This window comes from Sylvia atricapilla, chromosome Z (genome assembly GCF_009819655.1).
Source record: "Sylvia atricapilla isolate bSylAtr1 chromosome Z, bSylAtr1.pri, whole genome shotgun sequence".
NCBI classification, from domain to species: domain Eukaryota; kingdom Metazoa; phylum Chordata; class Aves; order Passeriformes; family Sylviidae; genus Sylvia; species Sylvia atricapilla.
This window is the reverse complement of record NC_089174.1, coordinates 75,097,533-75,111,504: the sequence shown is the minus strand read 5'-3', so window position 1 is coordinate 75,111,504 and position 13,972 is coordinate 75,097,533.

The following is a 13,972-nucleotide window of genomic DNA, read 5'->3' as shown; positions in this document are numbered from 1 at the left end:
AAGGCTGGAGTTAAGATCACCTCTGAGCCTCCCTTTCTGCAGGAAAAACACCCCCAGCTCCCTCAGCTGCTCCTCACAGCACTGCTGCTCCAGACCCTTCCCCAGCTCCACTGCCCTTCTCTGGACTCTCTCCAGCCCCTCAGTGCCTGTCTTGCAGTGAGGGCCCAGAACTGGACACAGCACTCGAGGTGTGGCCTCAGCAGTGCCCAGCACAGGGGGACAATCCCTGCCCTGCTCCTGCTGCCCACACCATTGCTGACCCAGGCCAGGATGCCATTGGCCTTCTTGGCCCCCTGGGCACAGCCTGGCTCATGTTCAGTCACTGTCGCCAGCACCCCCAAGTCCTTTTTCACTGGGCAATTTTCCAGTCACTCTTCCCCTCATCAGCAGTATTCTGGGGTTGTTGTGACCATTATGATCAACTTCTAGCAGTTTATCCTCCCTGTGTTCCATTAATAAAAAAACAACTAGCAATTCCAAAGGTTGAGGATAATAAGTTCATTACATTCCTGCCTCTGTCTTTCTTTGATTCCTTTTTATTTAATATTCCTACATATGCAGAGTTCAAACATGTGTCTTAAAAAAAATAAAATTATTTAATCTAAACCTGCAATCTGTGACTAAAAGGATCTTCTTTAACCAAAATGGTCTGTTGAAACGCACAATATTTTTCCAGAAGCACAAAAATAAAAATCAGTTATTGCCCTTCAGTGGATCAAGAGATTCACAAGGTGTTTTCCTGATAAGGTGAAGTTAGTATCCAATGTACACTAGAATAACAGATGTATTAAACAACTGCCAGCAGTCATTCCCTGGGACAGGGACCAACTCACAGATGAGTAAGTGAAAATGATGGTAAGTTTAACACCTAATCTAGGTATTCATTAAATTCAGCACTGTTTTCTGTGTCAGTATCAGAAAAACATAAGTAAACTATTGGCAAAAGTAATTATTTAGAAACACTGCAGGACCATTAATACTAATTTCTGTTGTGGATCACCATCTCCTTGCAATGATTCTTAGGGCAATATGTTCCAATATTTTATTCTTTGTTGAAAAGCTCAAAGGAAGTTTGATCCCTGGCATTAATGTACACATGGTATAAAGTAAGGAAAACTGAATTTTCCATACAACCTCAGAGTCCAACAGAAAAATTAAGGTCATGAGTCTGCCAATGGAAAGAATAAAATTATTCATGTCCTGCCTGTTTCTCTGAACGGCTTGCTTGTAATATTTGAAGGTTGAAAAAAATTAGGATACCTATTAATCTATGTTGTATGAGGTTACATAATGAATAACTGATCTAGAGGAGCTCTTACCTCTGCTTGGGTATAAAAGAACTCTGTGAATGTTATTTTGCTGTAAAAATCTAGATTGACTTACAAACAGATGTAGCATTTTGAAATATAGTACTAGACCATTTTGGTCTGCTGTGAAGCATTCTAGGGAGTGTGGAATAGAGTGGGGTGGTTTGTCTTTATGAACCTTATGGGCTTCCTGTGATTCACAGAGATGTGTATATAGTCAAATAAGACTTGTTTCAAAGCCAGCAAGACAAGCACCCAGAAGAGGTAAGAAGGCATTACATAGAATATCTAATACAGTTCTAAATTTCTGCAATCATTTACTCATCTGGACTTTAACATCCTTTTACTATTAGATTTAAAAAAATTATTTGTGATTTTTCATTAACTGTTTTTACGTTATGGGCTCTTTGGAATTCTTAGCTCCAATCTAATTTTGCTGGTAATACTTTTTATTTACATGTTTTGTAAATTCTAATTTAGAAGTCTTAAATAATCTTTCCTAGCTAATATAGAAATAGTTACACTTTCTGTTATTCCACTGCAACAGTGATACAAACAGCAGCTGTGGACCACAGAATGCACAAAACCCAGCAGAGTCTGGCAGCTGTCTAACACTTGCTGAAAATGAATGTATCTGTATAGGTATCCTTGACTACTTCTTTTTTTTTTTTTTGTTTACATTTCTAATCCCTCCTCTCCTTAGAGTTCTAGAAGAGAGCTTGTGCAAAGTAATAAAAGAAAGACAACTCACAAATACAACCACTGGGGTTTCAGAGCAACTGCCATATATTGCATTACAGGAGCCAGGAGCTACAACAAACCTTCAATTTTCACATTGGACGCATTTTCTAATAGAAGAGTAAATTGACATTATTCTCTTGGTAAAGTGGAATTCTCTGTTCTCTGTAGTGGAGACATGTGATGTGTTCAAGAATCCACACTCTACACAAAATTTTCAATTACTGACTTATTTAGAAATCACAACTTATCAGCTCTACAGCAATAATGTAGTAATACAGTAGCATAACAGCTAAAATGATATACCTGAACTACATGTCACCTTTTTTTCAGAGTATGTCAAAGAAATATGCCTCTCCCTGCCTAAAGGTATTTTATTTTGTACATCTTCCTTCTGAGTACTCGTGCCTGCTTTGTTACTCACATATTTCCAATCCAAAGACTACGAGTATTTGTTGAGACTTCGTTAGCAGCTCTTTATGTGTCTGAGGAAGTGGATTTGAATACCAGAAACTGTGACAAGCTCCTCCTTGTAATGATGCTGTACAGTGGCAGGGCATTAAACAGAAAGTTTTGTAGTAGACTTGTGAGTGTAAGTATGTCACGCAATTGAGACTTTAAAAAACCCTACTGAGAGAACAGACTATTCATTATACAGATAATACTATCAGGATGAGGATAAGTTGTTGTTATACACTGGAATGTAGAAAATACCCACTACCTTGTGAGTCTCTAATGTGAAGTGCATGTTGCTTAAAGCTCCTCTCTGCAAGCTCTGGGGCAGCCACTGAAATCCTCATAAATGGCCATTGCCCACGGACACCAATGCACAGCAACTGGCTGAAACACTTATGCCTTAAAAGACCCCAAGTCTGTGGAAATGTGTTATACGTTGCCTTAGTTCTTGCAGATGTCTATCAAGTTACAGCCCCTGTTTGAGGCACAACAACAATGACTGAGCAAGGCATATACAACTCTGGTGAAACAGGCACCTGGATAAGAGGTACCCTACGTTCTGAGTGTGCTCAACTTCCAGGAATTTTGCTCAGCCTATGGCTATTGATGAATTCTTCCTTTTATGGAAATTACCTTTGGCATGGACCTTCTCTTAATCTTGTGCACCTGACAGGCATTTTACAACAATACTGCTGACTGGCCTGTAGACTCTTTCACATTAAGAATCAAATGCGTTTAGACCGATCCTTGCCTGGTTAATTTAAGTCACTTTATCTTGCCATAAGATTCTGCCATGCCTCACGACAAAGGCATCAGATAAATCCAACAATAAAAAACACCAGGTGGAAAAGAACAAAAGTGACAGGCAGCGCTTGGCTGAGCTAACACTGCATTTTGTATTAACTGGTTTACCATGCTGGATTGAAAGGATGAGTCTTGCTCCCTGCCATGGAGAAGGCACTCACAGGGTCTGTTTTCCATTACATGTCATTCTATCTTTTTCTGGTATGGGGCTTACTGAGAAGTTATCATGGCCCAGAGTACTAACAACTCAGTTTTAATCACACATGAAATGCATAAAGAAAAGAATGCTTGCTGGTGGTTTGAAATGCAAGGCTGTCTTGATGGCTTAGGCCAGATGCTTTCTTGGCTGATGGTGCAAAGGCAACAAGATGAAATCACTTTCGCCTTCTGGTTTACCAGCTATGAATGCTCTTTAGGATACCATGTTCAAAAACACAGCAGCAATTTCATCATTCAGTAATGAAAAGCCAGTCATGGCCTCTTTTGGAGTTTCATCTGCACAGCTTTGTCTCACTTCTGGAATCCTTCAGCTTGCCCTTAATGACAAGGGGACTTTGGCAAAGCACTGAGGATTCATTAGCTAACACACTGAATTTTATTCTTATCTTTTTATTTCCATTGTTTGTATGCTGCTATTTCATATGATAGTCAAGGGTTGTTATTTCTGATGACTCAGATAATTAATCTCCCTCCAACAGATCTTCCTGTGCAAGGAGCAATAGTTTCCTCTTCACTGAAACACTGTAACCCAGCGTTCTGTGGCAAAAAATAGCCCCTGCATTTCTAAATACAATAAATTGGTTTTCTGTTTATTCCTACTTCATCATGCATTTCTTTCTCATTGTCTTCGAAAGTGGCCAGTGTCAGTATCACGAAACTTTGAAACATGCAGGTTTAATACCTTACATCAGTGATAAGCAACCATTTTATTTCTTGATACAATTCTGAAAACATGGACACACAAAACAGAAGTGTTGCAAATACCATCTCATTGGTAGGTAGTTTCCAAACCCACTTCATTGCCAGAACAGAACGGAATGTCTTGTGGACACGGCCAAGTCTCAACAACTCATAGAATCATTGGAAAACACTTTCAAGGTTATTGAGTCTGCTCATTTACCCATGTTCCTCTTCCCTTCTCTTATCCAAACTAGAATATATACCTATGTGTATCTCACCTGGCATCTCCTGTAAAAAAAGCTACCTCAGGAAACTATATGGCAGTGCACTTAAAGTTCCTAGAAACTGCAAAGTAAAGCAGCTGTCTAATTAAAATAGCTATGTACTACATAGTAACCTGTTCAGTATATTACAGTTGTCAGTTTTTGAGAAATAGCAAGTTCAAAGAATAAATTCTGTCACAGAACTTTGGAATTTCAAGCTAAAGCTCACATACTGATTGGCAGTCTGACAAAAACTGAAGTTTGCCTGGATTTGGATGAAAATTTGATGACAATTTACTTTGCTTATATACTTGGCTTCTTTTAGAAGAAAGTATTGTTGCTACTGTTGTAGAGCAAAGTAAAGCCTTTTATCCACTGGGAACAGGCAGCTTGATGCTTAAACTGAGTTGTTAATATTAATTTCATTTAAACCTACATATTCAGTTATGGTGGTGTTCTTAGCTCCCAGGTTAAACTGCAGTTATGTGATTAAGGAAGTATCATTTCAAGTAAAGTTTACTCTTTTTATAATGAACACTTCTTTCTTCAGCCCTAAAATAAGGACCAGAACAGTAAAGCTTTCAAAGGAATATCTTAACACTTTGCCTTTCCTAAACAATTTGGGCTTAGCAAATTAGCATTTGTTTCAACAGTTGCAATCCTAATATACATTGACCACTGTCACATTGCAGTTTGCAGTCTTGATGAATAACTTCCCTTTCTCCTTCATCTATCTTATTTGTGACTACACATAAATAATCATCAGATTGGCAAACTGTGTTGCAAATGGAAGGTAAATACTAGTAGACCAATCAACAGCACTGGCACCATTATTCTAGTAAGAAAACAACTCCCATTTGTTATTTATTGACTATATTCAGTTGACTCGTGTTGTTTTGAAGTTTATAAGACAAAGTTTGTAGAGAGAGGTGACAACATTTTCAGGCCAATTGATGATAGAATTTTATTGGAAAAAAATACCAACTCTAAAGAAAGTGAAAATGCAGACCAACCCTCAGAACTTTCAATGCTCCAAATGGCTATCTGTTTTAAGATTTATTTATGTATGTGTTTATTTGTTCTAACCTAAGTCTTTGGACATGTCTCACACATTGAAATAAAATTGCTAAACCCAAAGTATTTCAGTGCCATCAGAAGGCAGTTAAAAACTACTCAATCAATTCCATGTTTGACTGCAACTTGTTAATGAGTTAGAAATTACTTCATTGAAAGCAACAATAAAAATCAGAGCAGCACTTAATTTTTCCCAGTTTTTAGCTGAAAATTTTCTGTGTCTCCATTTGATAGACTGACAAGATTGGTATTCCGGACTCCTCACTTCAGAATCTGATTTGCAAGTCACTACAAAATTTATGACATTTTCTACTTCTAAGAAAATTCTTAGAAGTGATCTTTCATACTTAATCAAATGCTGGTTATGGTTAACTGCACTTTGTGGCAGAAACACATTTTATCAGCTCAAGGGCAACAACCAATTACAATTCCCATTCTGAGTAACGTTTTGGCTTTACACTGGGCATGATTTATGGATAAAAGAAATTACAGCAATGGCTACCAAAATAATTTGGCAAATGACAAGCCATTGGCCTGAGAAGAGATTAAGAAAGAGTTTGATGTGCTTAGTTTGTAATCAAAGCCTAGAAAGGAATCTGATTTTAATTCAGAAAGCCCTTACAAGAGAGGGAATTGGTTAGAGTGCCTAACTGGAAAGGTGTATGAACAGTTATACATAAAACTAGTCTGAAAATAAGAATACAGTATTGAAGATAGGCTGTTCTGGAGCAGTATTTGAAATAATGTCTACAAGGAATGGAATGTTAGCAACTCAAAAGTGTGTAAGTGGGACTTGATGACAGGATAGAAATGATCCTGTTGTTCAAAGTTAAAACTTGTGATTTGTATCTTTGAGTGGTTAACTTCTTGTATCTGTAACAGAGCCTTGAAAGGAGACTGCATTTCCATATATTTTTTTTGCACCATGTTTTAAATACTTTAATGCTGCCAGCTGTTTACCTGCAGGGTCCAGATTTACATTTGCCTTCAGTGTATAATTTAGCTTTTGGAGAATGAAGGTAGACAGGGTTACTTTCTTTTGAAGCATCATAAAATGGCCACAGAAAGTGATGGAATATTGGGACAGGATTCATTAGTATTTTCATTATATTGAAAAAATCTCTTGCCTGCTTCTGCTCAAAGAGGTCCAAAGAGGACCTTGATAGTCAGATCTGTAGTCACAGAGGTTCCTGTCCTGTTTTCATAATGGAGTTAACAGTCTTCTGCCTTTATACATAGGGTTAGGCAGTGCTTACTCTCTAGGATCCACTAGGGAGTTTCTCTTCAAAAATGTCCTGTTGCTAGGACCATGGTTGGGACACTCGTGGTATGTTTAATTTTTCCAGTTTTACTCCCACATCTTATCATCCAGGGTGGTTAGTGTGGTTTTCTGTTTGATTTTTTTTTCTCTTTCATACTGAATCTGCCTTTACAGCAGGAGTATACACAGCATGGTTGGCTATGATTATTTCCAGGTTCCTCAAGACCTGTGCTTCTTATCATTTAAGTTCACCAAAGAGCTGTTGAACCTCTGTGACTGTGACAAGTTGGAAAATGTTTGATGCCCCAAGGAACATTAAGCATAGTGAACTGCTCCATATGTCCTTTGCCTGAACATTCTGCAAATGTGGAGTTTACAGAGGAGGTATGTTTTGGTTTTTAGTAAGGTAGGCTGTAGGAGTAGGCACTCCTCATTCTCTTGTACTAAAATCTCCTAAACTCTATTTCACCAGTTCATCAGCTAGAAGAGTAAGTTCTAGCTTCTGGGGATGTAGGTTTGTAATAATTGCTTCAACCAGGTTTCCATTCTAACTCCAGCATGCAAGCATGTTGGCAATACATCCAGATGGTCTTTGGATAATGATTCTGAAGATGTGAGGTCAGAGTCATAGCCTTCTATGCCAGATGGCATAAAAAACATCTCAGCAACTTACTTATCATTGATATTTTTGGTACTATTCCGAAAGCAATGTAAGAGATTGGATAATGTGCAGTAGGGACTCTGTCCAGCTTTCTAGGATGTCATTCACCACCACCTATCCTCTGTCTTGACACTTGGAGAGTATAGGCCACTTCTTTTATTGGTTCCAGATGTATGAAGTCAATCTTTAGTTCTAAAATTAGATTTATAAGTGAGACATCTTTTGGATGAAGAACAGTCACTTCTACTAACCCAGCTCATTCTATGTGTTCATCAGCACCTTAATGATGCTGCCACACACACAGTAATGGGAAACCCTATTTTTCCTTGAACATAAGAAATTCCAGAGCTAAAAATGCTTTGTAATGTATTATGAATTTTCTGTTATTTTCTGTTAAACATACTGACTTAACCAGAACCAGAACAGTTACAAAGAAAGGATCAGTCTTGGGAAATCACTCTGAAATCCACCCCACTATGATGCCCATTTCCTGAACAGAATTGTGAAGATCCCAGAAAGGAAGACTAATTTATGTACCCTTACTTATTGATGGAATAGCATCTAACTTGGAATTACAGCTGAGCAGTGGATAAAATGAGATGGGATGTAGAGAGAATACCAAGAGCTGTCTAACAGTACACAGACATCAAACCAGTTGGGCACCCTTGGGAAAACATTTGAACATAAGCTTATTTGATTAAACAGCATTTCAATCTTTTATTTAGCTGGATGGTAAGTATCACTTCCTATCACTGGATTAGCATCTGCAACGTACCAACAGTGAAACACAAATACTCAAAAGAGACTCCACTGTTGCTCCTTGGATGATCACTGTTTTATAACACCAATTTGTGCAGTGACTCTTCACTTGCAGCACATATACCATAAATGCACTGTCAGAATACTTCATCCTGAGTTGTTAGATGGTCTTCAACAGAGACCCAGGTATCTCCTTTATTTATAAACCTGTTAAAAGCTTTGAAATAGCAGAGTACAGCCTACACTTACAATAAAATGAGCAGTTCATTTGGGGAAATTGAAATGAGAGAGAAAAGGTATAATATATTTTACTTCTGGACATAACTTCATTGGCAGGAGGTAATTACTTAGCGTCTGAAGATTAAAGTAGCACTTTATCAAAATAAGCATACAACCCAGACTTGTCCCGCAGGGAGCAGCGTTTCATAAATACATAAACAGGTGGCATAGCGCATACTCCAAAGATGGGAGTATTTCCAAAAGAAGTTGCAGAAGCTTTTATGAAGTAAATCTTTATCTGACTGGGGAGAAGGTTCTCATTTAGCTATCTGTTAACGTAAGAGTATTTGAGTTAGCAATCACATATGGGTTCATTTTGGGAGAGAATCTGCAGTACTGCTTGCAAAATTGTTCTTTCTTTCTTTCAATAAAGCCAGTCACTTCAATAAGGGCTGGGAATGTTTTAATAAGATCCAAATAATTGTTAAGTGTTTTAACCATAGAATGGTTTGGGTTGGAAAGGACTTTAAAGATCATGTAGTTCCAACTCTGTCAGTATACCTTTCACTAGACTGGGTTGCTTGAAGTCCCATGTAGTCTGTTATTTGCCACCTTCATTAATGGGGCATCCACAACCTCTCTGGGCAACCCTCACAGTAAAGAATTTCTTCCTAATATTCAGTCTAAGCCTACTCTTTGTCTGTTTGAAGTCATTTCCCTTTGTCCTATCACTGCACACCCATGTGAAAAGTCCCACACCAGCTTTCCCGCAGGCCCCCTTTAGGTACTGGAAGGCTGTTCTAAGGTCTCCCAAAGTCGTCTCTTCTCCAGTCTGTGCAGCCCTGACTCAGCTTGTCTTCAGAGGAGAGATTTTCTTAATAGTAATGAAGGTATTGACATGAAAAGCTACAACTACTTTAAGGAGAAATTTTGCTTTGGAATTAAGGCAAGGTTGACTTCTATTGGTTTACAAGAAGCAGAATCAAAATACTCATAAAGAATTCTATATTCACACAAAGAAACAAAAAGTTAAAAATCAGTCCTTGTACATTTTACCCATAATGCTAAGAATGAAGGGCTCAGTAACTGCAGAGGGTACACACAGTAATGCTTCTGAGACTGCAAGAAGCTAAACTAATTGCTGCTAAATTAAGTACACAGAAACCCTGAAACTTGCCCAGACTACCCAGGTCTAAGGCAAAACAGGAGGAGAGCTTATTTGGATGAACATAAGATTGCAAATCTTTTTATCAGCATCACAGCAAGTGAAGGTTGTGAGAACAACCTTATATATACTGCAAGAGGACTGTTCCACCTGATATGTTAAAATGATTTAGTCACTGAACTAGGATGCCAGGCTAGAAACAGTTGCACATAACAAAGACAAAATTTGGCTTCAAGAGAAGGGGATGCACCCCATGTCACATGACTAAGTATTCTCAGATTCAGGTTATTATTGCCCAGGGACTTCTTTAATATTGAAGCAAATTTCAAGCAACTGATTCCTATTGATGCTCTGAAAGCCAAAGTTTGCAAATTCCCTTCAGTAAGATGGCATTAGAAATTGGCTTTCTTTTTCTAAGCCGAGATTTGGCAGAGAATTGTGAGGCAGCATATTCTGTCTGTGATCTGGCAAAGATACTCTAAATTAATTAGAAGTGGGTGGGGAAATATTATCCCTGAGGACCTTGCCTGGATATAAAACCTGGACCTTTTGAAGTTCCTTGCAAAGAAAAACAGAAAAATAGTGAGAGAGAAATAAACTACAGCAAGTAACAGTCACAGCAGCTTTCCAGGAGACAGATCCAGAACTGAGGTTCTGGCTTCAAATCAGACTTGGGTCATTTCTATACAAGATGAGTATCCTATCAGTCTCTATTGTCCTTGCTTCAGCCACTTCTCTAGAACAGTCCTATTTCCTGTAAATAACTGGGTATTAGTTGCGTCAGCAAAAAAGCGGAATTCCTAAGAGTTTGGGAATTCACCTGGGCTGTAGCAGCAGCATGTGCCACACCCTTAACTGTACCTTCCCAGATGCTGTACTTCCCTGCTACTGGCTAATCTCATGCTAGTTTAGTGCTTTTGACCTGAAATCATTCCCAGGCTGCAAAATATTTCAAAACTAATATTACTTACCAAAATTTTTCCACAAATCACAATAATTTCAACAACTCAACATTTCCCAGTATTACCTAATTTTTTACAGAATATTTCCAAGCTGCCAAGACTCACAGAACTTTTTACATTGCTGACAACTCAAAACAGCAGGGCTGAAATAGGTAAGAAAAAAAACAAGCTTAAAAATAAGACTTTTTTTGATTTAGACTGCCACTGGATTAGTGATATGCTACAGAAAAAAGAATTAAGCACCTGGACACAACTAGCAACTCTAATCACAGATGAGACAGTTGGCTACACTCTGCCATTTTAAGCCCTCAGGAGATGGTGAAGGTCATTTAAGTGCACTAATATGAGATGCTGAGCCTACTGGCCAAAAAAGAAATTCCAAACTCCAGAAAACACAGCAGTAGAACAGAGCACATACAACCACATCACTCAAAGATGGAGTGTGAATCTCTAAGGCAATGCCTATGGAAAAGAATAAAAGGTGCAGGAGGCGCCAGTAAGAAGTGGATTTTTGTTTCCGTGACACCATTTGTTTTCTGTTACGGGTATTTGCATCTTAGGCTAACATTCCTCTGAGACAAGGCCTCCTACCTGATAACATTCATCCCCAGGCCAGGCCACGGATCTATGTCCTTGGCACAATACAACTGTTTCTGTCTGGTGCCCACAATACTTCCAAGAACCAAATCATTTTGAGTAGTTCTTTGTATAGAGAACTGGTTAGAAAAATGGTCCAGAGAAAGAAAAATAAATTGTGATCCTGGAAAGAGACCCTGAGCACGTATGAAAGACCATATGGTAATGATCAAAGCTGAGGAAAAACAAAAAGCTGCTTTCCACCTGCAAAACAGAATTGTCTGAAGATAGTGAAATGGGAATGCTTTGAAGATAAGCCATCATGTAGTGTGGGAAAAGGAGGCAAGAAGTTAAACCTGGTATTGAGACAATTTCCTAAGGTGCATTCTGTGATTGGTGGGTGGTGGAGCCAGGTGCTGATTATTTTCTACCCTGTTCTAACTTGTAAAAATCAGCTAAAGAAGCGGTAATTGTATTTCTTTCCCGCTTTTCCTCATAACCTGCTTTCCAGTGTATAGAAAGCAGACACGGGTGGATCTAAAAATTATCTTGGCTCTTTCTTTCAAATAATTTCAAGTTGTAAAGTAAATATTCTGCCCATCCTGAAATTAAATTCCTGTATTATCTTTATTTTGGTCTTCTGGCTTTCTCTAGGAAAATACAGGCTTAATTTCAAACATCAGGCTTGCTATTTCTCTCCCCTGTGCTTCTTAATCAGCCTGAAATTTGAAGATAGGCACTGATGTGAAATGAGGATGCTATTATTGAGGGCACATCAAGAGAACTGAGAATACCCAACTTCTTCCATGCTGCACTGACTGGTAGCATCTATGCCTCATTCAGAAAGCATACGGAATTTCAAGACATAGGCAGGACTGACTAAACTATTAGTCTGGAAGAAAAAAAAAGGCAAAAAAGAATTTCTTACCCATTCTTAGTTACAATAGAGGATGCTTCAGCCATCATATTTAAAGCAGGTAGGATAAAAACCTGAAGGAACTTAAGATAATACAACAAAACAAAAATATGTATGTAATTCAACACTAAGCTGTGCAAAGGAAGAAGTTTCAGATATAGAGATATAAATCTAACAGTTTCATCATCACTCAGACAATATTAATTCAACAGACATTAATTATCTCTCAGACATGAAGAGTGGTATTGATGACTGAACTTCAGGTGTTTACACCTGAGATGGCAGTCATGTAACTGGTCTCTGTTTACAGTTGTGTAAGTGGTTGTAAGAACAAAAGGTGATTATGGTGACTCCGTCTAGCCCAGGTCCTGTTTCTGAAGGGGAGCAAATGTAGACAGCCGTCTAGCTTTGCAGGGATGCCTGCTGAGTTGTGTTCCTTTGCTTATTCTGACAGCCTTCAGCCATTTGTGCTTTAGGGAATTCTAAGCTGAAGGTAGCTGCTATGTGTTTAAAAACCCTTCAGGGGTTCTCCCCGCCCCCCCCCCCCCCCCCCCCCCCAACTCCAAGTAACTTGTTTAGTCTCTCTTTTGAGACATGCACTTTAAACGTCTATTCACATCACACACATGGCAATAGACAAGAAAGTATTTCTAAAGCTCTCTGCATCTCATCTCTTCCGATCTGTGCATTACCTAAATTAATCTAAATCCACGAATCTACTAAAGGAACCCAGTTTAAGTGCAAATATCCACATACTGTGAATAGGTGGGCAATTCTCACTTCACCTCATTTTAAAACAGATACTGACTGTTAGATTCTGGATTTGCAATTTTAATCCAAGTTACAATGATGAGCTGTAGCAAAGCTGTTTACAATTTACTGTAATTTTTAAAATTTGGATCATATTAACAGTGGCAAGTTTTACTTTTTTATAGCCGTTATTTTAAGCAGTTTTTAAAAAATTGTTTTACTTAGGTAGTTATTACACCTGTGCAAGTGCAGCCTGTGGAATTCACTTACTGTGCATTCTCAGTGCTGTGGCTCAGTATTCTGGGTTGAGGCAAACATATGTTTAGCTCCAAAGTTCTGTTTTATACTTAACTGCAAACAGCAGTTGCAAACTAAGGCTAAGTAGAAAATGGAAATTACACCCCCTGCCCCCCCTACCCTCATTCAGGAGCTTTATTTTGTAATGTCTCTGTGAAGCTCCTTCAATAGTGAAGAGATTTAATGTCTGTTCTAGAAGTCTGGTATTTTACATGTCTGAAGGCTATACTCTGGCGTGTTGACTGGTAAAGGAACTTTGCTATCATATCCCAATAATAAACTGGAAAGACAGAAAATGCACCATCAAAAAGCTAAAACCTGAATGTTCTGTGCAACAGAGTAATGAGTAAGACACCCTGAAATGTAAAGGGCACTGTAACTCCAGCATTTCCCCAGTCATACTCAAAAGTATTTTCTCAAGCACTGTGCAGACATCCCAAGTGAAGCAATAAAAGTGGTCAGGTGGGGGGAAAGGGTAAGAAAGCAAAAATAAATCTCATTTATAAGCAGACTGCAATTTTGACAAAACTATTTGGCAGCAGCACTGGATCATGTAAACAAAAATAGTGAAGCCTCCAAGAACTTACCAAAAAACGTGCTGGAATAAGCACAGAATTTATTAGGGAGTGTTTGTAATAAGCAGTATATCCTGGTTTTAAATTTACAGGACTTCTCAGTTTGATGTTTGACTTCCCCTAGCTAGTTAAGGAAGAAGGCAGCAATGACAAGCTTGCATTCAATTATAGAAATCGTCTCAGTAGACTGACTACAACTTTGCATACATATTCCTGTAACAGACAACCAAGGCCTGCCAAGAAGACAACTGCTTTACTTGATAGACATGATAAGAATTTTTTCATTTGC